The sequence below is a fragment of the Hemiscyllium ocellatum genome, chromosome 51, assembly GCF_020745735.1.
Source record: "Hemiscyllium ocellatum isolate sHemOce1 chromosome 51, sHemOce1.pat.X.cur, whole genome shotgun sequence".
Lineage (NCBI taxonomy): Eukaryota > Metazoa > Chordata > Chondrichthyes > Orectolobiformes > Hemiscylliidae > Hemiscyllium > Hemiscyllium ocellatum.
The window spans coordinates 3,440,074-3,446,116 of NC_083451.1; positions in this window are offsets into that span (position 1 = coordinate 3,440,074).

The window sequence follows — 6,043 nt, forward strand, 5'->3', positions numbered from 1 at the left end:
GCCCCACCCTCCAGCTGTATCCAAAACGATGTACCTATTGCAGAGGGGAATATCCACAGGGGATTTCTGCACTGTCTAACTGTCCCCTTTCGTCCCACTAAATGTAACTCATCTATCCATATCCTGAGTCTCAGGAGTGGCCAACTGCCGGTAACCTCTCTCAATTATCTCATCAATGTCCCGAATGATTCCCAGTTCATCCAGCTCCAGCTCTAATTCCCTAACACGGTTTTCAAGTAGGTGGAGTTGGGTGCACTTCCCGCGGATGTAGCCAGTGGAGACATGTGTCATGTCTCACCTGCCATATTCTGCAGGGGGAGCAAGCAACCGCCCTAGCATCCATACCCAACTTACCTGAACGCCCACTCAATACTAAACAAGAATGCTTAATTCAATTGCTATAAAATCAAGCAATAAACTTATATTCAATACAGGAAGTTGAGAAATGAATCCTACATTATCAACTTGGTTGGAGCAGGTGGGCGGGTGGGAGACACTACAGTAGTAGAGCCTCGGGTTTAGCCACCTTGCTCCAAAAAATGATCACATACTTTCCTTCCCGGCAGTCTGTCTGCTCGGTGTCACTTCCGCCGCTGCTCCCGCTCCGACTTAGCTGTAGCCTTCCTGGTTCGCCTTACCTCTGCTGCTGCTTCCACTCAAACAATGCTTTCCTCCACGGGTCACAGCACTGAGTTCAGTACTTGGGAGGTCATATTGCGGCTGTACAGGACAGAGGTTAAGCCACTGTAGGGATACTGCGTGCAAATCTGTTCTCCTTCCTATCGGAAAGATATTGTGAAACTTGAAACAGTTCAGAAAATATTTACAAGGATGTTGCCAGGGTTGGAGAATCTGAGCTACAGGGAGAGGCTGAACAGGCTGGAACTGTTTTCCCTAGAACGTCGGAAGCTCAGGGGTGAATTATAGAGATATACAAAACTATGGGGGGCATGGATAGGATAAATAGTCAAATTGTTTTCCCTGGCGGGGTGGGGGGGGGGGGTAGTCCAGAACTAGACGGCATTGGCTTCGTGTGAGAGGGGAAAGGTATAAAAGAGACCTAAGGGGCAACTGTTTCACGCACAGGGTGATATGTGTATGGAATGATCGGCCAGAGGATGTGGAGGAGGCTGGTACAATGGCAACATTTATGAGTCATTTGGTTGGAAACATGAATAGGAAAGGTTTAGAGGGATCTTTGCCGAGCGCTGGCAGGTGGGACCTGATTGGGTGGGGGTAACGTTTCGGCATGACGCGTTGGACCGAAGAGTCTGTTTCCATGCTGTACATCTCTGTGACTCGATGGCTCACTGCTAAGAAAGATAAACTGAAAAGAAAACCTGAATTAGGAGACGGCTCCTCCCTTGTAGTTGCACAGCTGTTAATAAAAAAAGCTAAAAACCTCCTCTGTTTGTGAATTCAGTCAGCATTTGTTGTCGACTTCTAGGCAGATAAGCACCTTTGCCTTTACACCCGCTCTTGAAAAAGAAACAACGATAACATAAACTTCTTAAATCGGCAGTATCATCACATATGCCATGGATTCTAGACTTCAGTACCAACTATTTGAAATTGCAGATGACACGAAAATACATGTGAAACGGCGTTGCAATGCAGACGCAAAATATGTATGAATATTGGTTTGTCGTCTCGGCCAATGCATGGCAGTGACGGTTAACATGTATCATTATGAGTTTAGGGGAAAGTGATGACTGCAGATGCTGGAGATCGGAGCTGAAAAATGTGTTGCTGGAAAAGCACAGCAGGTCAGTAGCATCCAAGGAGCAGGAGAATCGACGTTTCGGGCATAAACCCTTCTTCAGGACGAACCTCGTTATGAGGTTGTCGACTTTGTTCAGAGTAGTAAAAAGGCGTTTTTTTAAAATCAAAATGGAGAGGAAAGTCAGAGTGCTTAAATGCAAAAGTATTTGGGGCTCCATGTACGTATCACAGCAAACAGCATGCACGTGCAGCAGGGAATATGGAAGGCATGTAATATTTTAGCGTTTATTTCTAAAATAATAGTCTACAGGGAGGGAAGTTTTGCTGCAAGACCCAAGTCATGAATGAGTTACAACTGGAGTAATGTGTACAGACTTGGTAAACTGAATGAAGGAGGGATGCAGTTACAAAGGAGGCAGTTCAGAAGAGGTTTTGGAGATTTATGACAGAAATCAGGAGCTTGATTTATGAAGAGAAGCTGAGCAGTTCAGATCTATACTCTCTGGAGGTTAGAAGAATGAGAGGAGATCACGTTGAGGTCGGTCAGATGCTTAAGTCGATTGAAAATGTCGGTGTGAATTTCACTCCCCAGATGAAGGGATATTGAGTAAATGAAGAGCTATGGAGTGCTGACATGAAATTGGAACTGAGGCCAAGCTGATATCAGCAATAGTTGTATTAAATCACAGAGCAGGCTGGAGCGGATGAATTGCCGACTGATGCTCCTCATTTGTAATCATCCCTTCGAAAGTGCTACACAGGAATGGGGAGGACAGGTTATCAAACAGGAGAAAGAACCTTGGGCTCAATCAATGTCGATGAGTTTGACAGATCGTAATCTGTGGAATTACAAAGTGCTGGTTACTCAGCTATTTTCAATCTATGTCAAGATTTGCAGGGGAAGAACAAATGCACTGAAACTAAGTTTGGTGATGACATCTCCGGTAAGAAAGTAGTGAAATCCTCAATAGAAGATGGAACAATCCAAAATAATACAGATAGTTAAATTATTGGATGTTAATTTGGCAGATGGAACATGTCATGACTTAATGGGGACCTATCCATTTCATCAGTGAATTTGGAAGGCAGCATGTTGCTGAAATGGAGAGAGATGACAGGGCTGAGTGATACAGTCTGTACTGAAAGATTCTTTCTGACCCGTTCAGAGAATCGGAAGTGTTGCTCCATCTCCCTGTGGTCTGCTTCCTGATGTTCCCAGTGATCCTCTTTGCTGTCAGAATATCACGGGATATTTTGATGTGGTTGGTTAGCGGTGGGGTTTGTTGAGGGTCGGGTATTTTAAAGTGACTATCAATAGGGCGGCCCTTATCGATAAAAAAATCCTTTCTTTCAATGTGGATTCACAAAACCAATGCAAATGGATGACTGCTTCTGAATGAAGGGGCTGTGGCAGCTGCCAGGACATAGGTATCCACCGGCATGATGTACTGTGCATGGTCTAAGTGCGGCATTAATGGTGGGAGAGTTCCTTCAGTTTTTCAACATCTCCCCGTGGACACGGAGACTCCACAGATCCGTGGACACCATCAGAAATCCCGCAATACGGACAAAACAAGAAGACACACGGCAGGTCCCTGCTCATCCACCATATATATTTTCATTCCCGATTGGTCACATTGGTGTCAGCATACTTGGAGATGGGGTAAATCCAACCCACTCCAGCCTGGGAAGTAGCAGATCACAGAAGCTGAATTAAACTGTGAGCCTAACAGTGATTGGGAGCACAGTCTTCTCCCTTTTGTTAAGCTGCAAGTCGTGTTGAAGGAGGTGACTCCGCTCTATCGTCAGCAGCTTGAGCTGTAGGAGTCTCCTCACTCTCTGCTCGTGTGTTAAGTGTGGCATGGGAAGTGGTTCTTGTAACACCTTGCGTGAACCAGGTAGATACCATTCCCACCGACACATCCCGCACCCACAGACACTCTGTAGTTTCAGAACTTTCCCTCTCTGCAACCTTTGCTCCATATGCTGTTCATGTTGCAGACCCAGATGCTATAACTACAGTCCCTATGCTTCGTCTAGTGTTGCACCATCTAATCCTCAAGAATCCCGAATGTACGAAGCAGCTCACTGAACAATCTCCAGCGACCCATCTGCAGCAACTCCATTAACTTTTCACGAACAGGAGTCCGTCAGAAGCCCCTCAACTACAATTTCGATACCTGGTTATTTATTTTAAAAAAAACTCGAGGGGCTTCCTCGTGTTAATGACTGCACGATAAGCTGAGAGACACAAACACAGGCGTTCAGTAACATGACAAGCTGCTGAAGCCACCAGTCCGACGTGGAGAACCACAGGGCTCACACGCGGAAGTGAACAACGGCTGATACACACTATTTCATTGTTTCTGTGATACACAATGCCAGCATTCGATACACGAGGGAGAGAAAGATCAAAGCTTGGGAAAGATGCAGAGATAGAGACCGACAATCAGTCAACTCAGAATTGATTGCAGAAACGTGGGACAAAAAGTGGGGAGTGGGATGAACAAGTGAAGTGAAACCTTGGGGGGTTCAACCACAGGAAAGTGAAGATTGAATGAAGGCATTGCGATAACAGCTGAATTGGTTTGTTTCATCAACTTCTGAATGTCCGTCACAGCACAAGCCCTGAAAAATTATACTGAGAGAGGGCAACGGGACAACATGAAGGAAAGTGCAGACAGTGCTCGTGCATTTCGCACTAACCTGCACGACTTGCCCAGTATGAGGAGGATTGCAAATCTTTGCCAATATGGAGCTATTATACTTGGACTTCATAACAGCTTAGCATGAGAGAATGTGCAGCAGAATGGGAAGGTGGGACCTCTATAAAAAGGATGGGCTACACCTGAACCTGAGGGGCACCAGTATCCTTGGGGGGAGGTTTGCTAGTGCTCTTTGGGAGGGTTTAAACTAACTCCGCGGGGGCATGGGAACCAGGACTGTAGCTTTAGGGTACAGGACCTTGAGTGTAGGGAGGTTAGGAATAATGCAGTGATCTCTAAGGAGGGTGCCTGTAACCAGAAGGGTGGATTGAAGTGTGTATACTTCAATGCCAGAAGTATAAGGAATAAGGTAGGTGAACTTGCAGCGTGGGTTGGTACCTGGGACTTCGATGTTGTGGCCATTACAGAGACGTGGGTAGAACAGGGACAAGAATGGCTGTTGCACGTTCCAGGGTTCAAATGTTTTAGTAGGATCAGACATGGGGGTAAAAAATGGGGAGGCGTGGCATTACTTGTCAAAGATAGTATCACAGCAGTGGAATGGACGATGGAAGAGGACTTGCCATCTGAGGTAGTTTGGGCTGAGGTTAGAAATAGGAAAGGTGAGGTCACCCTGTTAGGTGTTTTCTACAGGCCTCCTAATAGTCCTAGAGAAGTAGAGGATAATATTGCGAGGATGATTCAGGAAAAGAGTGAAGGTAGCAGGGTGGTTGTTATGGGGGACTTTAACTTCCCAGATATTGACTGGGAGAGCTATAGCTCGAGTTCATGAGATGGGTCGGTGTTTGTACAATGTGTGCAGGAGGGTTTCCTGACACAATATGTCGACAGGCCAACAATAGGGGAGGCTATATTGGATTTGGTTCGAGGTAATGAACCAGGCCAGGTGTTAGACTTGGAGGTAGGTGAGCACTTCGGGGACAGTGACCACAACTCGGTGACTTTTACTTTAGTGATGGAGAGGGATAATCGTGCGCCGCAGGGCAAGGGTTATAGCTGGGGGCAGGGAAATTATGATGCAGTGAGGCATGACTTAGGATGTGTGGATTGGAAAAACAGGCTTCAAGAGAAGAACACTAATGAGATGTGGGGATTGTTCAAGGAGCAGCTACTGCGTGTCCTCGATAGGTATGTACCAGTCAGGCATGGTGTAAAGGGCCTTGTGAGGCAGCCGTGGTTTAGTAAGGAATTGGAGTCCCTTGTGAAAGGGAAGAAGGCGGCATATGTAAAGATGAGGCGTGAAGGTTCAGTAGGGGCGATTGAGAGTTATAAGGTAGCCAGGAAGGAGCTAAAGAGGGAGCTAAGAGAAGCGAGAAGGGGACATGAAAAGTCTTTAGCTGGTAGGATTAGGGAAAACCCAAAGGCTTTCTATAGGTATGTCAAGAATAAAAGGATGACTAGGGTAGGTATCGGTCCAGTCAAGGATAGTAGTGGGAAGTTGTGTGTGGAGGCGGAGGAGATTGGAGAGACATTAAATCAATACTTTTCATCAGTATTCACTCAGGAACAGGACACTGTTGCTGATGTGAATATGGAATCACAAATAATTAGAATGGATGCCCTGGAAATATGCAGGGAAGAGGTTTTGGGAATAT